This window comes from Rhinatrema bivittatum, chromosome 13, assembly GCF_901001135.1.
Source record: "Rhinatrema bivittatum chromosome 13, aRhiBiv1.1, whole genome shotgun sequence".
NCBI classification, from domain to species: Eukaryota; Metazoa; Chordata; class Amphibia; order Gymnophiona; family Rhinatrematidae; genus Rhinatrema; species Rhinatrema bivittatum.
In genome coordinates, this window is record NC_042627.1 from 48,696,036 (window position 1) to 48,719,273 (window position 23,238).

The 23,238-nt window shown below is 45.5% G+C and overlaps 1 protein-coding gene across 1 annotated transcript in view; it reads left to right on the forward strand.

The window, feature by feature from the left end:
- NEDD4 (NEDD4 E3 ubiquitin protein ligase) overlaps nucleotides 1-23,238 on the forward strand; it is a 582,598-nt gene that overhangs the window by 349,055 nt on the left and 210,305 nt on the right. The gene's annotated exons all lie outside the window — the stretch shown is intronic.

The following is a 23,238-nucleotide window of genomic DNA, read 5'->3' on the forward strand; positions in this document are numbered from 1 at the left end:
ATTGGAGTCCACAGTCTCAGAACTCCTTGATATGATTTCAGTTACTGATGGAGATCTGAATCTGACTGCAGTGGTGGTTGCAGGCGTATCATCTAATGAAGGATATTTCACTATGAACACCAGACTGACTACTACACACAACAGATACAAGCCTCCAGGGTTGTGAGGCTTTCTGTCAGGAGTTGAAAGTGCAGGGGCACTGCAGTACAAAGGAATACCTCAAGCATCAATTGGCTGGAAGCCCATGCCGTTTGGTTGTCGTGCTCGCGATTTGTCATTTGCTTGCAGGATCGAGCACTCCAAATAATATCAGACCATGCAACAACAGTGGCTTACATCGATCAACAGAGAGGAACTAAGAGCCAGCAAGTGTCACAGGAAATAACCCAATTCATGGAATGGGTGGAGTACGTTTTCAGGAGATCTCAGCCTTGCACATTGCAGAAAAAGACAATGTAAGAGCAGACTTTCTCAGCAGACAGTGTCTGGATCCAGGAGAAAGGGAATGGTGCAGCGAAACGTTCTAGTTCATAGTGGACTGCTGAGACCTCCCTTTTCTAGACTTGCTGGTGACATCACATAATACGAAAGGCTCCTTGCTGTTCAGTCCCAGGAAGAATCAGAAGTTTTCGAGCATTGATGCCCTCATACAGGAGTGGCCAGAAGGCAAGCTTCTATATAGTTTTTCTCTATAGCCCATGATGGGCAGAATGATTCGGAGATTCAAGACACACACAGGGTTGGTACTTCTGGTGGCAACAGATTGGCTCAGGAGGCTGTGATGTGCAGATCTGCGAGGGCTTCTGGTGAAATATCCTCTACGATTACCGGTCCACAGGGATCTGCTATGGCAGGGGCCTATTCTTCTCTAAGATCCAACTTGATTTTTTGTCTCACAGTGTGGCCCTTTCGAAGGCTCGATTGTGGAAGTGCGGGTAGTCCACTGTGGTGGTTTCCACCTTGCTTCGAGCATGAAAATTATTCACTTCCTTAGCCTATGTTCACATTTGGTGAATGTTTTTAATTTGGTGTGAGGAACAAGGGGTTCATCCTCGTTTGGTTAAAATCCCACTCAGTTTGGATTTTTGTAGGATGGGTTGTGTATGGACTTAGCCCTTAATTCTTTGAAGGTACAGGTGGCGGCTCTGGCCTGTTTCCGAGGTCACAGTAATAGTGAACCCTTGTCGGCCCAGTTAGATGTGGCACGGCCTTAAAAGGGATGAAGCATCTTCATGCCCCTTGCAGTTGCTGGTGCCCATATGGAGTCTTAATCTGGTTCTTGAATTCTGGTGGGTCCCACCTTTCGACCACAGTGTAGCCTCTTCCTGAGGTTACTTACTAGAAGATTATTTTCTGCGCGTAGAGTTTCTGAACTGCAGGCTCTGTCTTGCTCAGAACTGCCTCTGCGAGTTTCTGCGGGAGCGGTTCTAGACGTGAACTGTTCCATCTTTTTGGCCAAAGCTGGTTTCAGATTTTCAGTAGAATCAATCAATCCCTGTTGACTCTGGGCAGGAAGAGAGAAGTGGAGGAATATCACCTGTTACAGACCTTGGGTGTCAAGCGGTTTCTAAACCTCTCAGAAAGATGGACTGGCTGTTTAAACTTCACAGTGGGAGAAAGCAGGATGAGTTGGCATTGCGGGCTACGATAACCCGCTGGATTAAGAAGGTTATCACAGCCGCACATGTGGATGCTGATCAGTCATTTCCTGGTCAGGTTAGTGCTCATTCCACTAGGGCTCAGGCAATGTCATGGGCGGAGATTAGATGGCTGTCTCCCATCGAGATTTGCCGAGCTGTGACATTTTTTCTTACATAACTTCCAGGCATTATCGCCTGGATCTGCAAGCCTGGGAGGATGCAGCCTTTGTGTGGGTGGTATTGATCAGACCACGGGCAGTCTCCTGCCCTATTCGGGAGTAGCTTTAGTATATCCCACTGGTGTGGATTAACCTGTTTGAATGCTAAGAAAGAAATTACAACTTACCTGACAATTTCTTTTTATTTAATGAGAACAGGTTAATCCACCTTCCCGCCTTTGGCTGCTGGATGGTAATGCTATTGTCCTCCTCCTGAAAGGCTGCGTTTCTGGGGATTACAGGTAAGTGTCAGATCCAGTCCCTAGCTTAGTAATATTACACTCCCTGCCTGACAATCTTTTCTTGTTAACTGAGTGTTTGAATGGTTGTATTAATGGTTATGATCATGTATTCTTTAGTTGTCCACAGTTGGCTTTTGCAGAGAATACTGGTGGGCTTATGTTGGTGTAGGGGTACATATACCATGACGTCAGCTTTGTTCCATCTCCATCTGCTGGTAGAGGTGCATAACCCACTGGTGTGGATTAACCTGTCCTCATTAAAGTAAAGGAAATTATCAGATAAGTAGTAATTTCTCCGTTAATGCACATGAGTGAAAGGCATTCCGGGAGGTGGAGTCTGGATTTTAATTTTAAAAAGTATGCACAAAACTTCTCTCAGCAAAACTATATACACCAAATAGCTGGTGCAATTGTGTGTGTGTAGTTTTGCCGGGATAATTTTCAAAGTGAAAACAAGTGCGTACTGTTGTTTGAAAATTTGTGTAAAGTCTGCAGATGAAAAGTACCTGCAGACCTTTTACTCTGGCTGAAAATTACCCCCGTATGTTTTAAAATTAAAGCTACCTTTAGTTATCCATTCTGCCTTTTTTTATTTTTTTTAAACCACAGTTTATGCCTTTTCTCTTTATATCTGTTTAAAAAGGAAGATCCAAGATTGAAAATTCCAGCTCATATGAGGAGAAAACAATCTTTGGATCCTACCGACCTAGGACCTTTACCAGTAAGTAGTTCCAATATTTAACATTCTTCTGAATTTAATTTACTGTTTGTTTTGAATACTGCAGACAGTTAATTTACACATGAATATGTAAATAATGCTTGTGCAGATAATGTGAATATAACAAACATATTAATTATATAGACAATATTAAAAGTTAATTCCTTACAGCCTGGATGGGAAGAGAGAATTCACACTGACGGAAGAGTCTTCTACATAGACCACAGTATGTGTTAGATCACTATTTTCCAGTTTCTGATAAGATATTTCACTAAATATTCTTAGTAAGAAAATACAATAAGTGTAAACATTTTCCAGATACAAAAAGGACACAATGGGAAGATCCTCGACTGCAAACTGTGGCAATAACAGGACCAGTAAGTATTTCTATAGTTGTAATTTTTATTCCTCGTATAGAATATTTACAAAGTAATTAAATGCTATGTAATTACAGGATGTTAAATTGCTATCTATATTTCTGCTACCAATGGGTTAACAGTTATTGTAAATAGATTCAAATTCAAGTCATACTGCTGTGTGTTTCAATTTCTCACATGCCTCTACCCATTGTTGGATATATGCCAGAAGAATTACAATTCTTTTAAAAATAAAAAGGAAAAAAGCAAGTTTGCTTACCGTAAACGGTGTTTCCGTAGATAGCAGGATGAATTAGCCATGCTGTCATGGGATCTGTCAATCAGGTCCGGGAGGCGGAGCTTGTCAAAGCAGAGATCAGAGCTTTGCTCTCTGCGGCTGCACGTGGAAAGTAACGGAATCTTCTCAGTCTGTGATGAAGCCTTAGTGTAGTCAAAGACTTGGTGACTGCCAGGGAGGAGGGTGGGTCAGCATAGCTAATTCATCCTGCTATCTACGGAAACACCGTTTACGGTAAGCAAACTTGCTTTTTCCCGTCAATAGCAGAGCTGAATTAGCCATGCTGTCATGGGAGTCTCAAGCTCCCGATCACGTTGTTTAGATATACATGTCTGTACGTGATCCTTGACAGTGTGGCAGTCACCGTGGACAGGAGGATAGAGATTGCAGGATTGCTTGCCCTATCTTCGCATCTGTGGCTGCTTGTTGATCAAGGCAGTAGTGAGATGTGAAGGTATGGAGCGATGACCATGTAGCTGCCTTGCAAATGTCTATGGGTTGCACATTCCGTAGGTGTGCCAATGAGGCTGCTACTCCTCTGACTTTGTGAGCTTTCGGCTCTGAATGTAGTTGTAGTTTCTGTTTATGGTAACAGAATTTGATGCACTGTGCTATCCAGCTGGAGATGGTGCGTTTAGCCACTGGTAATCCAGGTGCCTTTGTGTCAAAGGAGACAAAGAGTTGAGAAACACGGGAGTCCGAGTTTGTTCTTTCTTTGTAGTATGCTAAAGCTCTTTTACAATCTAATGTGTGCAGTAGTTTTTCCTTATCATTTGCATGAAGTTTAGGGAAAAAGGTGGGTAATTCCATGGTCTGATTGAGGTGGAATTGGGAAACCACTTTTGGTAGGATGGATGGGTGAGTTCGGAGAACTACCTTTTGGTGATGAAATTGTAAATATGGAGAATAATGGACCAAGGCCTGTAATTCACTAACTCTTCGTGCTGATGTTACTGCAACCAAGAATACCACTTTCCATGTGAGGTATGTAATATGTGCCGAGTCCATGGGTTCAAATGGGGAAAGCATGAGCTGTTCCAGAACTATGTTGAGGTTCCATGGAACTGGAGGCTTAGAGATCGGAGGACGAATGTGGGTGAGCCCCTTAATGAAGCGAGATAGTAAGGGGTGATTGGATATAGGAATATTGTTAACTGGTCTATGATATGCCCCTATAGCACTGAGATGAACTCTGATGGATGATGTTGCTAGCCCAGCTGTATATAATGTATGAAGATAATCAATGAGCAACTCAGGTGAGCAGTCCAATGGTGGTACACCTTTGGAAGTGCACCAGGTAGAGTAACGTTTCCATTTATAGCTGTAATTTTTTCTTGTTGAGAGTTTCCTGGATTCTAACAAGATGAATTGTGCCGAGGTGGAAATTCCTTGTTCTGTTAGAAGGAGCCTCTCAGTCTCCAAGCTGTCAAGTGCAGAGATGAGTGTAGCGGGTGTAGAAGCGTCCCTTGATCTTGGCAGAGAAGATCTTGTCAATTCGGTAATCAAATTGGATCCATGATGGATAGTCGGAGAAGGAAACTGTACCACGGTTGCCTCGGCCAAGCTGGGGCTATGAGTATCAGTTGAGCTTTGTCTGCTATGCATTTCTGAATTGTCCTTGTTATGAGTGGTATGAGAGGAAAGGCGTATAGGAGGCCTGTCGTCCACGGGATGAGGAAGGCATCTTGAGCGATCCTGAATTGGCTTGGTCTTATCGAGCAGAATTTGGGAACTTGAGCATTGATCTCTGTTGCAAAGAGATCTATTGAAGGTGTCCCCCACTGCATGAATATGTCTTGGGCTATTTCTGTATTGAGTGCCCATTCGTGAGGATGAAAGATGTGGCTTAGCTTGTCCGCTCTTGTGTTTGCAACTCCTGCTAGGTAAGTTGCCTGGAGATGTATGCAATTTCGGTGAGCATGCTCGAAGATTGTGAAGGTCTCCTTGCAAAGGGACCATGAACCGGACCCTCCTTGTTTCCTGATGTAAAACATTGCAACTTTGTTGTCTGTGTAGATCATGACCCTGCATCCTTTAAGGTGGTCTTGGAACACTCGTAATGCATTGCGAATCGCTCTGAGTTCCAATAAATTTATTTGCAGGTTCTGTTCCGAGATTGTCCATAACCCTTGTGTTTCGTAAATCTCAAGGTGTGCACCCCAGCCCTTGCGAGACGCATCTGTGGTTAATACTGCGTTGTGAGGAGGGGAACTGAACAGTGCTCCCTTGGATAGGGTGGAGTTTAGGCGCCACCATGTTAAATCTTTCCTCATTTCGGTGGTCAATGATAACTTCTGTGTCAATGGTTGCGAGTGTTGTTTCCATTGATGTTTCAAGCCCCATTGCAGGCGTCTCATGTGTAGCCTGGGGTTGGGAACCATAAAATTTGCCGCTGCCATGTGGCCGAGGACTACTAAAACCTGTCTCGCTGAAGATCTCTGAGTATGGTTCAAGGTATGTAACAGAAGACGGAATTGTGATATTCTGTCGCTTGGTAGGTATGCCCTGTTGCACGTAGTGTCCAGGCATGCTCCTATGAACTGTAACTGTTGTGTTGGTTGTAGGTGTGATTTCTGAAAATTGATCACCAATCCTAATTCTTGCAAGCATTGTATCACTCGATGGAGGTGCTCGAGTAGGATGTGTGGAGTTGGGCCAATTATGAGCCAATCGTCCAGATGTGGAAAGATGGTTATACCTTGTTGTCTGAGATGAGCCACCACTACTACCATGCATTTGGTGAATACCCTGGGTGCAGCCGATAGTCCAAAGGGGAGAACTTTGTACTGGTAGTGTTGACGCCTGTAGCGAAAGCATAGGTAACACCACCAGGATGGATGGATTGGAATGTGTGTGTAAGCATCCTTCAGGTCGATGGAACACATCCAATCGTTGGTTTGGATCAGAGGAAGGATTGATTTCAACGATACCATTTTGAATTTCTCTTTGGTGAGAAATTTGTTCAATTCTCTTAGGTCTAGGATGGGGTGAAGGCCACCTGACTTCTTGGGTATGAGGAAGTATGGGGAATAAAATCCTACTGATTGGGTCCCTGGGTAAATTTGTCAAATTGCTTGTTTGCGAAGCAACACAATTTCCTCCCCCAGTTGAGGTTGAAAGTTGTGAATCTTGAAAGTGGAAAGATGAGGTAATATGGGTTTTGTGACAAATTGGAGTTGGTAGCCGTGACGTACTATCTCCAAAACCCATTGATCGGATGTTATCCTCTCCCAAGCTGTCAGGCAGAAATGAATCCTGCCAGGTGGTGCTTGATGTTGTGGTGGTGGCTGGGTAACTAAAAAGATGAAGTCACTTTCACTGCAGTAGCTGGTTGTTGTGCCTGCTGCCTCTGACTACGTGGTTTACCTCTGCATAGGTTTGAGGTATTCTGTTGTGAAGCAGGACGCTGGTACGCAGGGTAAGTCTGTGTACGAAAGGACTGGTAAGATCTGTAGGGTCTCCTGGCATAGGATTGCCTACAAGTAGATCCAATATAACGACATGTGGTCGAATAGTTAGGATGTAATGTTAATGATTGTACTGCTAGAGCTTCTTCCTTTAGTTTACCCACTGTGTCCTGAAATCGTTCTCTGAACAGGTTATCTCCTGTACACGGGAGGTTCGTTAGTTTCTCATGTAAATCTTCACGTATGGAACTTGAGCGTAACCATGCTAGTCTGCGGGTTGCTATGGCTGTTGCCGATGCCCTAGACGATGTTTCATAGGCTTCATAGATTGACCTCAAAAGGTGACGAGAACACTCTTCCATGTCATGAAGAGGTGGAGGTATCTGATCCGCAGTGGAGGAAAGCATACCCTTTATAGCTTGTTTGCACTCATACAGGTATTGTACCATGTAAAATTGATGGTGCATAATCTGGGCGTTCAACATTGAGTTATGGTATATTTTCCTTCCAAACTCATCCAAATATTTATTGTCTTTGCCTGGTGGGTATGAGGAATGTGACTTTGTTTTCTTAAATCTTTGCATCGCTGATTCTACTACAATTGAAGCATGAGGTAATTGTGGTACAGAGTACGGTGATGTTTTCCTCATACAGAATTTTATGTCCGTTTTCCTAGAAACTGCAATTGCGTAAGGTGTTTCCCAGGATTTCTGTAAGACTGAATGCAGGAGCTCTTGTGGTGGAAGAAATGTTGGTTCCCCTGGAGTGTCAAAAATTTTTAGGAGACCAAGGGTTTCTGACCTAGGGTCTGTCTCTTTTTGGACCTCTAGATGCAGTATTGTACCCAATTTTTCCAGAAATTTTAGGTATGTAAGGTCTTCTGGAGGGGAATACGGCTCCTGAGGTTGTTCCTGTGGATCTGATGGGAATCCCCTAGATCAAGGGTGGGCAATTCCGGTCCTCGAGGGCTGCAAACCAGACGGGTTTTCAGGATATCCTTAATGAATATGCATGAGAGAGACCTGCATACACACTGCCTCAGTTGTATGCAAATCTATTTCATGCATATTCATTAGGGGTATCCTGAAAACCCGACAGGTTTGCAGCCCTCGAGGACCAGACTTGCCCACCCCTGCCCTAGATGATGATGGGAATGTTTGCGATGAAGGAGAATCAAATGATGTATCCTGTTTATAATTTGGTGAGGCTGGTCGGTTTGCTATAGGAGATGTCGGAGGCTCCACCGACAGTTCCCTATTAGTCTGCGGCTTATGTTCCGGAGAACTGTCAGCAGCAATATTCATCATTTTGAATGATGACTGAAGAGTTTCATAAAAACCTAAGGATTGGGACAATTGATAAAATGCCTCTTTTGTACAAGGGAGCATTACCTTACGACCATCTGGTTCTTGTGACCCACCTGCTTTAGGGTGCATTGGTGTGTTCTGAGGTAAAGTAGTGTATATTTTATGGTCCTTCTGTTTCTCATCACATGTGATGTCCCTCGAATCCTCTGAAGCTGTAGAAGCGGTAGAGGAAGCAATTTGTATTACCTTTCTGTGAGAGAAGGTATTTGAAGTTGGATATAAGATGATTTTGAAGTGGAAGGGCTTACTTCCCATGTAGCACTCCTCTTTGCCGACTTTTTGTGGTGGGAGTGTAGTGAGTGCTTATGATAATAGTGGGACGACACGTCTGTATGACTTTTCCGTGAAGACGGTGATAGTTTTCTACGTTTTATTATAAACTCTGTCGAATTATCTCTCGAAGAAAGGGAAGTACCCGAACGAGGTGAGGTTATTGATGGAGAGGCTGAAGAAGACCTGTGCGAGGTTGCACGTCTTCGTTTCAGTTCATTTTGTAATTCATGAGATAGGTGCTCATGTGTCTTATGTGTGGAGTTGGATTTATGCGCAGTTTTAGACTTGTGCGCATATCTTCCTGTTTCTGTATGCGCAAGAGTGATCGGCGCTTGCGCATAAATATGGTTGGCACCAGGCGCACAGGTGGTGTCGGCGCCGTGCGCGCAGATGTTGACGGCGCCGTGCGCATAGATTTTCTTTAGTTGTGTGCTCAGACGTCTTCAGAGCCTTGCGCGCCGATGTCTTCGGTGCCCTGCGCGCAGAAATCTTCTGCGCCGTGCGCGCAGGGTCCTTTGGTGTCATGCGCACAAGTGTCTTTGGTGCCATGCGCATAGAAATGTGCGCCGATACTTCTTCAGGCGCCGAAGTGATATGCGTCAATCCTTTTGTGTGCGCATAAGGCGCCTTAGGCGCAGAAGTTTTAGACGCTGGATTTTTGGCGCCGATGTGTCCTGCGCCGGCGATTCTGGCTCTTTGGATTTCTGGAAATCCGATGGCCTTTGTCGGCTTGCCACCTGCTTACCTCCAAGATTGGAGGATTGAGGATCCCACGATAATGACCTCTTTTTTTGAGGGAGCCGATAAAATCGCAGGGCCAGGCGACGAATGAGCCACCGATGGCTCCATTGAGGCAAAAAGTTCCTGAACCCTGTAGGCCCTTTGCTTCAATGCTCTGGGTGACATCCTTGAGCAAAATTCACAATCTTCCCGATTGTGATCTATTAATGCTGAGGAGAAGAATAGCTCCGCATGCGATCCCACGCGCGGAAAGAACAGACTGAGGAGATTCTGTTACTTTCCTGCATGGGAACACACGTGCAGCCGCAGAGAGCAAAGCTCTGATCTCTGCTTTGACAAGCTCCGCCTCCCGGACCTGATTGACAGATCCCATGATAGCATGGCTAATTCAGCCCTGCTATCGACGGGAAAAGCTTTACTCCGGCAACATTCATTACTGGTGCCACTTATTGAAGAAAAGATTTAAAAACAGAGAAGAAACCCGCTCAAATCCTACTTGAAACCTTTAACCACATGATTTTTCAGCAGTGTTAGTAGGTCAACAAAACACAGACTTGGGACTTAACCAACAAATTCAAAAGTTCATTTTTTCCAACCGTTTCTCATATTTAAGCAGTTGTGAACACAGCCGTGGTCATTATCTTGAGATAATTGACTATAGCAAACCAAAGGAGAAGGGATCAAACTAATAAATCAAGGGTAGTCATTTGAAGCCCTCTACTGTGGGCATTGTCATTATTATTTATTTATATAAACTCTAGCAGTTATTACTACAAAAATTTGAAAAAAGTGCCACAAATTAAAAAAAAAAAATGAAAAGGGAAACACACCAATACATTTTTAAATAACACCTTTTGTACCAGCTCATAATTTTGAAAAAAGCCAGCTCATAACCAAATACAGTAAATTTGTTGGTGATGTGAAAATGCCAAACCGTTTCACTTTTTAAAAAAATTATTGACTTATAAACCATCTATAATGTGCTTAATAGTGAATACTAGTAAAGTTCCAAGAAAAATGTGTTTCCAAAGGCTGCCAAACTATGAGTGTGACTTAATCCACCGCGTTTGTTCAAAGCATCCACTATTAAATAAAATGATAGCTCTAATTATCCTCAGCAAAGGCTTCTGTTTTGCCCTTGCTGGGCTTCCTCAGGGGGTATAAAACATTATTTTTGTAAGTAGTATATCACTGGTGGAAATGTGAGCTGCACTGTGATGTTTTCAAAATCTTAAATCTCAGCTTAAACGATTTGAAGCTGTGATTTATCTAGATAGCTTAGTTTTTAAGTATTTTAAACTGTCAAATCAGTGGTAAGCTTCAGCAGGATATGCCTGCTGGATTCTTCCACAAATTGGCTTTAACACTTTGTTTTCAGAATTGTATTAGTCTATTATTTTTTGCAGCCCGATTAAATGGATGATATTTTATTTTAAAGGCCGTGCCTTACTCAAGGGATTATAAACGAAAATATGAATACTTTAGGAAGAAACTGAAAAGAATGGTAAGCAATAATCTGCACTACAATATGAATAATCTGCATAAATTAATATGGTTATTCATCCCTAAAAATGTCAATTTTAATGAAAGATGAAATTAAAAGAAACAATTTTTGGTTTCCAAATCTGGATAGGAAATTGTTAGACTGTAAAACAATTTTTGATTAAATGAGAAGCTGATGCAGAAAGGTTTATTCTTTATAGATCTGTCTTAGTGTGCATAATATTTGGAACTATGTTTTGTTTTGAATTGTATTAGTTATGCATATAAATTGATGCTGTCAGATGCACTTTTATAGTTTCTATTTATCACTTCCTTTTTATCAATCTAAGGGAACTAGAGCACTTTGCAAACTAACGGGCCGATACAGAAAAGTGCGCTCAGACGGAGCGCACTGTTAACCCGCCATTGGACGCACGTTTTCTCTTACCCCTTATTCAGTAAGGGGCCGAAAATGCGCGTCCAATCCCCTGAACCTAATAGCGCCCGCACATGCAAATGCATGTTGATGGCCCTATTAGATATTCCCACGCGATTCAGAAAACAAAGCCACACATTTTGCCTTCAGAATTTAGCGCCTACCCAAAGGTAGGCGCTAATTTCTTCGGGCACCGGGAAAGTGCACAGAAAAGCAGTAAAAACTGCTTTTCTGTGCACCCTCCAACTTACTATCATGGCGATATTAAGTCGGAGGTCCCGAAACTTTCCAAACGTAAAAAAAAAAAAATTTGAAGTCGGCTCGCGGGTCGAAAACCGGACGCTCAATTTTGCCGGCATCCGGTTTCCAAGCCCGTGGCTGTCAGCGGGCTCAAGAACTGACGCCGGCAAAATTGAGCGTCAGCTGTCAAACACGCTGACAGCTGCCACTCCAGTCCAAAAGGAGGTGCTAGGGACGTGCTAGTGTCCCTAGCGCCTCCTTTTACCTGGTTTTACCGCTGGGCCTAATTAGCATACTGAATCGCGCGCACAGGAGAGCGGGCTCTCCCGCGGACTTTACTGAATCGGCCCGTAAGTTCTTTAATCTACCTAGTCAATTCCCTTTTTGTCTGTTAGCCCTATTAATACCTCTTAATTCTTTCTAGCGCTACTGAGCATTAGGGATGTGAATCGTTTTAGGACGATTAAAATTATCGTCCGATAATTTTAATATCGTCTTAAACCGTTATGGAACACAATACAATAGAGATTCTAACGATTTATCGTTATAAATCGTTAGAATCGTGAGCCGGCACACTAAAACCCCCTAAAACCCACCCCCGACCCTTTAAATTAAATCCCCCACCCTCCCGAACCCCCCCCAAATGACTTAAATAACCTGGGGGTCCAGCGGCGGTCCGGAACAGCAGCGGTCCGGAACGGGCTCCTGCTACTGAATCTTGTTGTCTTCAGCCGGCGCCATTTTCCAAAATGGCGCCGAAAAATGGCGGCGGCCATAGACGAACACGATTGGACGGCAGGAGGTCCTTCCGGACCCCCGCTGGACTTTTGGCAAGTCTTGTGGGGGTCAGGAGGCCCCCCCCAAGCTGGCCAAAAGTTCCTGGAGGTCCGTACGGAAAATGGCGCCGGCAGGAGATCGACTGCAGGAGGTCGTTCAGCGAGGGTTCCGGCGCCTCGCTGAACGACCTCCTGCAGTCGATCTCCTGCCGGCGCCATTTTCCGTACGGAAAACGATTCGCGGCGGGAAATTGCTCCCTGACCCCCGCTGGACCTCCAGGAACTTTTGGCCAGCTTGGGGGGGGCCTCCTGACCCCCACAAGACTTGCCAAAAGTCCAGCGGGGGTCCGGAAGGACCTCCTGCCGTCCAATCGTGTTCGTCTATGGCCGCCGCCATTTTTCGGCGCCATTTTGGAAAATGGCGCCGGCTGAAGACAACAAGATTCAGTAGCAGAAGCCCGTTCCGGACCGCTGCTGTTCCGGACCGCCGCTGGACCCCCAGGTTATTTAAGTCATTGGGGGTGGGGGATTTAATTTAAAGGGTCGGGGGTGGGTTTTAGGGGGTTTTAATGTGCCGGTTTTGCGATTTTACGATTTTTCGATTTTTCACGATATTTTACCCCCCCAAACGGCAACAATACGATTCCCTCCCCCTCCCAGCCGAAATCGATCGTTAAGACGATCGAGGACACGATTCACATCTCTACTGAGCATACTGTTTCCTGAATGTTTTCTGCGCCTTCCTGAACATAGTCTCTTATATTCATTTTTCTTCTCTATGCCTACCATGTGATTTAAATGTTTCATTATATATCCATTTCATGCCCTGCTTTCCACTACCCTTCCATTTTTTACAGTTTCTGCATGAACACTGTCTGAAACTTCTGCACCCTCTGTTCCTTGGATTTCCCCCAACATCCTTCAGTATTTTCTCTGTTATTTGTAATTTGTTCTTCATTCCCAGCTTTTGGCTCAGTGTGCTGTGTTGGTCAAAAAAACAAACAGACTGTTAGGAATTATTTCAAAGGGAATGGTGAATAAAACAGAGAATGTCATAATGCCCCTGTATTGCTCAATGGTTAGACTACACCTTGAATACTGTGTACAATTCTGGTTGCCGTATCTCAGAAAAGATATAGTTGCATTGGAGAAAGTACAGAGAAGGGTGACCAAAATGATAAAGGGCATGAGACAGCTCCCCAATAAGGAAAGGCTAAAGAGGTTAGGGCTGTTCAGCTTAGAAAAGAGACGCCTGAGGGGAGATATGATAGAGGCCTACAAAATCGTGAAAGGACTCAGATGATTAAATGTGAAATGGTTATTTACTCTTTCGGATAATACAAGGACTAGGGAAGCACACCATGAAGTTAGCAAGTAGCACATTTAAAACAAATTGGAGAAAATTCTTTTTCACTCAATGCACAATTAAGCTCTGGAATTTGTTGCCAGAGAATGTGGTTAAGACAACTAGTTTCTCACAGGACAAGCAGGATGGTAGTCCTCACAAATGGGTGACATCGAGGATGGAGCCCTGTACGGAAAACTTTTCTGTCAAAGTTTCAACAAGCTTTGACTGACACTGGCACACTGGGTGCACTGAGCATGCCCAGCCTGCAATTATCCCTGTGAGCCACAGGTGTCTCCCTCAGTCTTCTTTTTTCCGCTCTGCAGTCAGCATAGCGGTTGGAGCTCTGTGAGGATTTTTTAACTAATTACCTCATGGAAACACTTAACTTTTCACTTCAAAAAACACTTTTCCCTGCACAGGTCTCCCTCCGCGTACGTTTTTACGACGCTCGGTGAGTACTAATTCTTATTTTTCGGTCGGTTCCTGTCACTATCTTAAGGCTGTTAACTGACTGAAGCCTTCCCTTCCCCCATTTTTCAGTTAGCTTTAAACAGCTTGCGAGTATCTCTGTGACACTCTGCTTGCTTATGCTAGTGGGGTAGGGATTTTTTCCTTAACTTTAGGACCTCTGTAGCTTCAAGTCCTTCGTTCCCTGGTACCCTCACGCAGTCGATACCCTATCGCTACACCGGGATCCTCCTAAACCGCCCTGGGCTTTTATATGTCATCAGCGCCCCTCCCCCCACGGTGCCCTGATGCCTTTATCCATGTTTTTTGCTTTTCAGTGCTACCAGGCTTTTCCTCCTACGCACTGTTTTTTTCCTTGGGCTTCCTCGGTGCCGTCCCTACCCGGATGCATGCCATTGACGCACACGCTGTTAGTCACTGCCATGCATACTCGGGTCGCCGCCACCGCTGCCCGAGACACTTTTTAACGATCCCAGGGTCACTTCATCGATGCTACCCCCCCTTTTGGGGATGCCATCGATGCCCCATCCTCCCCACCGATGTCCAGCCCTTTTCCATCGGTGGGCATCGGTGCCACATCGATTCGTCGGTGGGCATCGATGTCGGATGGTCCCCATCGGTGGACATCGGTGCCGGATGGTCCCCATCGATGGACATCGGTGCCGGATGGCTTGTCCGTCGATGGCATTGGTGCCGGATGGCCGTCCGTCGATGGCATCGGTGCCAGGTCCTTTTGCATCGATGGACACCGATGCCCAGGTGTTTCATCCATGGGCATCTATGTTAGAATGCATCCATCGAGGGCAGTCGATGCCAGGCTGCTCCCATCGGTGAAATTCGATGCCCAGGTGGGTCCCATCGGTGGGTATCCATGCCGGCTCGATTCCGTGGATGGGCGTTGATGCCAATGCCAGCCTTATGGCTGGCATCGATGCCCATGCCGATTCCAGGACTGGCGTTGATGCCGGGATGGAATTCATCGACTGGGAGATCCATGCCATCGATTCCATACGTGTCCATATCGATGCCACCGACACACGTGTCTGGGGCACCGATGCCATGTACACTTGGAAATCTGAGTCTGTCCAAATCGATACCGTCAACGTCTGTGGCCCTATAGTTGATGCCCGTGGCCATGCCACAAATGGCATAAATGCCCGCCTCCATGCATCGATGCCCTCGACACCTCCGTTTTCCTTCGGTGTCCTTGACGCCCTATTGATTCGACTTCGACTCAGTCGATGCCGGTATCTTTTTCAATAACGGCAATGTTTTTCGATTATTCGATTCCACATCGTTTCAAAGATACCTATGCCACTGCTGTCAGTGCCCGTCACTGTCATCATTCTCCTGGCCAGTCATCGACGATTTTTCATACCCATTTTGATGATATCCTCGAAGCCCCTTAGGTTGCCTTCAATATCGTCAATACCGACATAGCACCGCCACATAATACCCTCGCCTCCTCACATTGCTCCACGCTTTGGGTTCTTTTTTAAGCCCCGTATTAGCTTAAGACACTCCATTGTGTCAGGAGCAGAGCAGGCGTGCTGACAGTTCGTCATCGATCGCCTTCCAGGACGACGAGGGCTTCCATCTCGGCGCTGGGGAAAGACCGGGCCGAGCACCGTGGCACCCATCATCGCCGACATCGTGATCGTCCGCCGCTGACGCCATCCAGCACATCGGTGCCATCCTTCTCCAGGCTGGACAACGCTCGGGCAGAGCGACATCACCACTGCCATCAGCACTGTTCCTACAGTTTTGGCAGTCCTTGGTGATCCAGAACTTCCGGATCCAGGTCCGACAGCTTCTGCATTGGCGTCACGACACATCGAGCCGCTGTGACGAGGGAAGGGAACATGAGTTCCGTTAGGGCTCCTCTGTTCCTGGCGTGCCCCACCGTCAAGTGGTGTGGGACTATGGCCATCTGTTACACTTAGCAGTCTAAACGCCACTCACGCCTGGCCTGTCTCCTCTGTACCTGTGCCACCATACCGGGTTTCAGAGCGAGATGGACGTTTACGTCCCCGGCCTTACCCTCGAGGACTCCGGAGACCGTCGGAGTCAACAATCTTCACCGGCTCGTCTTGCGGCGATCCACGTCGGATGGTAAGTACCCGCTTCGGCGGCATTCCCATAGAGTTGTGTTCTCCCATTCGGACCGTGGTTCGAAAAGTTCTGGGTCATGTGCCTTTTAGAACTGTATTAGTGTCACATATCGCTATGTTAGCTATGTTAGCCACAATATCAGGAGAACCCCTCTATCTTCTTGGGATTGCAGCAGGGCTTCTTCTCTTGTCAGTAACAAGTCCCTGTGCCGACCAATGCTCTGACTCTTGGTTCCCTCCCAACCAAGGTCCAGCTGCATTGGCTGATCTGCTAAACATGAGATTCAGTAACCATTGCCCCATGTACAAGTCCACCTTGAAGCCTGGCCACAGGTCTCAGTGTCTCCTTGTACAGCATACAGAAATGCGGGTACCACTTACCGCTCACACACCTGCAGGAGCCTACATGATATCCTCCATTGGGACACCTCCTGGTCTCCCATCTGGTCAGATATCAGAGCGGCCTCCCCACCTTGTACCAAAGTCCCGGTACACTCCCCCAGGCGCTACGAAGTGCAGAGGGGAGAAGGGAGGGGGGTTGGGGAGTTTTAATTGCACTATTCTTTCTTTTAACAGAAAATAGTTACTCTCCGCACATCCTGGACCTAAGAAAATCCAACTTTCTTTAGACGTCACAGGTACAATGGTATCTTTGGTTACCATCACTCCATACTGCAGTAAGTACATTATTTTAATGTTTCTATGTGCTTTATGGTGAGTCAACATTACAACCCCAAGCTCTGCCGCTGGCACCAGCTTCGGTAAGTGAACTGTCTCTTGCATCACTGTTGGTGAATGCTGTTTTCTCTGCGGAGTGTAACATCATTCACTTTCCTTGCATAGACTACTGCTAACCACTTTCAGTACATGCAAGGAGCTCTCACTTTTTTCAGGACTCACTATACATTTACTAACTGGGATTACTGTCACTGCCATAAATCCCTTCTGTAACACTTCTGGACACCACAGTCTTAAGACCCTCTTGTCCAGCATGCGCACAGACATTCTGATACATTGTTATATGTCCCTGCGCATATTTTCCATAACCTCAGCCTTTCAACTTTTCATGGTTGGGCTATGGGGTTTCTTCCCACTATGCGTTTTTCTCATAATTCAAAACTGCTATGGGTTCTATTCAGTGACATTCTATACTCAATGGACCTAAGTGGTTTCATTGCTTTCGTCCCTGATTCTTATCCCAGTTCGAATTAGGACCTAGTCTTCTTCGACTCATGCTCGCAATTCCTTAGGGTTATAAAGTTTCTCCTGAAAGCTGTCAACCCATTATGCATCTATTGCACTCCAGCATAGTTTCTCATAAACTTCCTGGACGTTGCACCCATGAGTTATGCCCTTATGCCTTCCAATACTGCTTTTGCAACAATTCTTTGTGCATACAGACAGACAGCATAGGGACAATGTGCTTTCCAACTCATAAGCACGCATTACCTCTTAGCTGCTCTGCTAGACAGCTGCGCAGCTCTACCCTTGGCCCTTGTTCACTTCATGCGTCCTTGGGCCACATATCTAAGAGATTTAATGAACGCTCTATCAGACCTTCTCCACGTAGGTTCTATCCTCTCGAATGGTCTCAATTACATGTGTACAGGGCAAATCTTTTAACGCTGAGTTTAACTAAACTTTCCTCGGCGTCTGCATCATTCCATACGATGCACAGGTTCTGCTCCCTGCACATGTTTCCTATGCGTTCCCTTAGATGCCTTTTCTTCCATCAAAGGCCTCTTCAATATATCTCTTCTGCTGCCTCTCGTAGCCAGCATTCTTCTAATGTTGAACTGGGATGGGGTTCAGTATTCTTTTCCCCACTCCCTGACTGAGATCAGTATGCTTTCCCATACTTCTCAATCCATCATATCAGTAACCTTTTATTCTCTCACCAGTCAGTCCCAAATCATAGACTTACTGATGTTCTTAGGTTCTGGTAGCGTCACAAAACCTTCTAAACATAAATCTTGCCGTTTAATATGGCAGGCTTTACCTCCTGACGCTAAAAAAAAAAAAAAAAGAGGTATTACCCCTTTTACTTTTCCACCATTTTTTCTTACTCCCTCGGATTCTGTTCTCCAGACATCCTCCACATAGATACACCTTTCTCTTAGGAGGTGTATCGTTTTGGGAGTTGGGTTCCCGTTTTCGGTAATCCTCTCTGAGTCGGCTTACCATGGATTATCCACTTATAAAGCCGCCTCTATTTCTCTAATCACGGAATGAACATATATATTCTCCTTATAAGTCTCATACATTCTACGTTTGAGCCTTTCCATTCCTCTCTTCCACAGTTTGGCAAGGGAACTTCTTTCCCTCTTAATGTCATTCCTGCCAGCAGGGTCCGTGAGTTATGCACTCTTTCCATACTCACCTGACTCCGTTCCTCTGCCACTGAGTAGTTCTACGCATTCAACTTTCTATCCTTTTCAGGTAGATGTTGTATCTCCTTTCCTCAGGAAATACTCTATTAATTTTTCCTAACCTCTCTCTCTCGCCCTAGGGAGAGACTGGGTTTTCCACATTCCTGGACAGTAATGCTGCGCTTACATTCTATCTACATTGCACTGCATTCCATGTGAATTCCACTTGACTCTTTCCTTCATGCAAGGGTCAAGGTGCTACTTCCAGTGGCCACACAGACCTAATCCTTCTGATTAAGTGGTCTATATTTCCTTTCCTACCAACAAGCAGACATTTCACTACAACACTGTGGGTATCCACATACTGTTGTGTCCGTCTTAGCCTTAACAGCTTCCCTTTGGTTACTGCTGCTTGTACTTTTTTATCAGGCTGCAACCTGGAGTCCTCTCCATACCTTTGCAGCCTATTATTGCTTACATTGACTAGCCGGCATGCTCCATGTTTGGCCAGTCCGACTACTCTTACCTTTTTCAATTCACTACCCAACATCCTTCCACGAACCCATTATGGTGTTGCGGATGCCCTCCGTTCCCATTTCCACCTCAGTCGTTACGCCTTTGCGCATCTGCGGTGTATCTGGTGCATTCCCGGGCATCCTCAGCTCGGTACTCACCCATTTGTGAGGACTACCATCCTGCTTGTCCTGTGAGAAAGCAAATGTTGCTTACCTGATGTAACAGGTGTTCTCACAGGACAGCAGGATGTTAGTCCTCACGAAACCCGCCCGCCACCCCGCGGAGTTGGGTCTGTATACTTTTATTTTAGTTTCGCTTGTGCTTTTTAGCTATAAGACGAGACTGAGGGAGACACCTGTGGCTCACAGGGATAATTGCAGGCTGGGCATGCTCAGTGCACCCAGTGTGCCAGTGTCAGTCAAAGCTTGTTGAAACTTTGACAGAAAAGTTTTCCGTACAGGGCTCCATCCTCGATGTCACCCATTTGTGAGGACTAACATCCTGCTGTCCTGTGAGAACACCTGTTACATCAGGTAAGCAACATTTGCTATATCTGGGTTTAAAAAAAAGGTTGAGATAAATTCCTGGAGAAGTCCATAAACTGCTATTAATCAATAGGGAATAGTCACTGCTTGTTGCTGGCATTAGTAGCATGGGATTTATTTAATGTTTGGGTACTTGTCAGGTTCTTGTGACTTGGATTGGCCACTGTTGGAAACAGGATACTGAGCTTGATGGATATTTGGTCTGACCCAGTATGGCATTTCTTATGTTCTTATGCTACTCTCTCCATTCATACATTCCTCTTTGCTTTCCTTCCAAAATCATCCACAACCTTCCTCGCTGTTGTGTTTCTTTATGAATTCCATATACCTTCTTAATTCCCCATAAACTTCTATATGCCCTCCCTTTCCTCTATTTTAGTGTTACTTTGTTGCTTTCTCCTTTGTGTTTCTTTATGAATTCCATATACCTTCTTAATTCCCCATAAACTTCTATATGCCCTCCCTTTCCTCTATTTTAGTGTTACTTTGTTGCTTTCTCCTTTGTGAAAAATCTCCTTTATGAAAAATCTCTGATCCATTTCTATTTCCCTTCTTTCCCTTTCCCTTTTAAGGTAGGCTGCAAGACACAGATGCACCTAGCAACAGATAGAGACAACCAGAGAGAGATTTAGGGGTACAGCAAGGTACAGCTGAAGAGACATCAAGAGAGTACAGGAAACAAATCATGAGAGAAAGAGAGAGAAATGAAAGGAGAGTGTGAGCAAGAGAGAACTAGAAAGGCATCAAAAAAATCCTCAAAATATAGCAGGAAAGAGATGAAGAGCACAAAAAGTATGTCAAGGTAGGGCAATCAGTGTTTGTTTAGCCCGTGGAGAAAATACAATGAGAGGCACACTTGAACCCCATAAAATGATTTTTATTCACAACTCAATGAGACTAATAAGATGGTCAGGCCTACCCATAGGGGTAGATTTTAAAAGCTCCGTGTGTGCATCCACGTGTGCACGATTCTTAGTGCATGCACATGGATGCGCTGACTTTACATGTGCGCATCGCCGTGCACGTGTTATAAAACGCGATATCCGCACACACTTGTGCGCTGGATTTTAACATCCATGTGCGCATGTGCAGGCGGCCTGCGACTCTTGCGGGGATGAGATTTTATTAAGTATGTGCGGCAACATGATCGGGCCTAGACCAGTTCCCCCCCAGTCCACTCCAGTTAAGGAGGGAACTTCCCTAACCCTAAACCCTACCATTCCTACCTTTTCCCCTCTCCTCCCCGACCCCTAACCTAAACCTAACTATCCCCTATTTTTTTGTTTTCATACTTCTTACAGGACAAGCAGGATGGTAGTCCTCACATATGGGTGACATCATCAGGATGGAGCCCAATCACGGAAAACTTCTATCAAAGTTTCCAGACCTTTGACTGGCCCCTACTGGGCATGCCCAGCATGGCACTAAGCCAGCAAGGGTCTCCCTTCAGTCTTCTTTTTTCCGCGCAGCAGTAGCCTCGCGGAAAAAGAGCTCTGAAGAGATTCCTGACAGGAATTTTCCTCACAGAATTACTAAAAATTAAATTATCCCAGCACAAGCAGGATGCTAGTCCTCACATATGGGTGACATTATTCACGGAGCCCTTAAGCGGGAAAAACTTCTGGCAAGTTTCTAGAAGCTTTTAACTGGCTGCCTGAGGCTACTGAGCATGCCCGGCATACCATGATATTCCCTGCCACAGGGGTCTCACTTCAGTCTTTTTTCCGCGCTGCTAACTGCATCGCGGTTCATAGGAGCCCTGTGAGTTACCTCACAACTAGAAAAGTTTTATAACACTTTTTGCCCTTTACGGGTCTCACTCCATTTGTCACCGGCTGGTGACAAAAACGATACGTTTTTCGCCAAGAGAAACATCATATTCATCGACGGATGTCGACTGAAAAGACTTCGGGCTTCAAAAAGTGCCCGGCCTGCAACCGGACTATGTCCATAACGGACCCGCATGTCGAGTGCGTTCGCTGTCTTGGTGGAGACCATGACATCGCGGCTTGTACTCAATGCCAGGAAATGACGGTGAAAGGTAGGAAGCTTCGTCATGAAAAGATGGCACAAATTTTTCAAATTCAGACAATGCCATCGCCGACGACTTCCACAAAATCCTCACCAGTGGGCATCACAAAAAAGATCTTAATAAAGAAAAGAATTCCTGAGGGTTCCGGGGATGCCTCCTCTCCAACACCCTCCGCGTCATCGACAAGGTCGGTATCTGATACTCGTTCAAAACATAAGCACCGACGGCACCGTTCCATTCCTCAGTTACCACCGCCGGAGGAACCGGTACCTAAAAAACAAAAAATTTCATCGACCTCCGTAACATCCGGACAGGAATCGATGCCATCGACATCGGTTACAGACTTAACCACGTTGATCAAGCAGATAGTCACCGATGCCCTCAAGGATAAAATACTGGCATCATCGCCGATGCCGACCACTGTGTCGATGCTGACCACTGTGTCGATGCCGACCACCAGGTCGATGCCGACCGCCGAGTCGATGCCGACATCGATGTCGATGCCGACACCAGCTACAGTGTCTATGGAAACAGCCCTGTCGATGCCGGCAGACTTGCCGATGATTTCAACCGCAATGCCGGCTACCCAGCCGATGCCGGCGACCCCATCATCGCCGATGCACGCAATGACTTCCTCGATGCCGTACACTACCTCTTCGATGACAGTACCATTCGCGCTGCAAGAACCATCGATGACATCGATAATCTCACAAACCTCGATGACCACGATGGCTTCTAGACCCATTTCATCAATGGTTCCCATCTCCATGTTTACATTCCTTACTTCATCGATTCCAACTACTTCTCAATCGATGCCTCTATACACTCTAGCTCCAACTAGAGCATCTGTACAAGAAAAAATTACTTCAACAAAAAAGGCATCAGGAAAATATAAACATACTTCCATGCCAGTTCCAGAAGCCTCTTCTGAGAGAAGACTACATGCTATACTCACTAAAAGGTATCAAGACCTTTTAACATCCTTACCTACAGGACCTGACGAACAGGAAATGGAGGATGAAGGCAGTGACGGTTCTCCAAATATTCAAGATCCCTTACAAGGACCATCAGGAGTTCCCCCATCTAAAAGGCTGGAGCCTCATCATTACCAACCTACCTCGGACACATGGTCGGACACACAATCAGAGCATTCCTCAGAGGATTTTTCATCTGAGAATACTCCACCTCAAGCTAAAAAGCAGTCACCTCCAGAGGACCTGTCATTTTCCTCTTTTATTCAGGAAATGTCCAAGTCCATCCCATTTCAACTCCAGGCCGAAAAAGATGAATGACAACAGACGTTGGAAATACTACAATTTGTGGATCCTCCAAAACATAATTTGGCCATCCCAGTGCATGAAGTGCTTTTACAGCTTCAGCAAAGAATATGGGAACACCCTTGCACAACCCCTGGAGTAAACAGGAGAGTAGACTCTACGTATCTGGTTCAAGCAGCCCCAGGTTTTGAAAAACCTCAACTCCCTCACAACTCCCTAGTAGTAGAATCTGCTCAAAAGAAGTCACGCAGATCCAGAACACATGTTTCAATCCCTCCAGGGAAGGACAGCAGATTTTTAGACCTCATGGGAAGGAAAATTTTCCAGGGAGCTATCCTAAACTCTAAGATTGCTGCATATCAGCTTTATATGACGCAG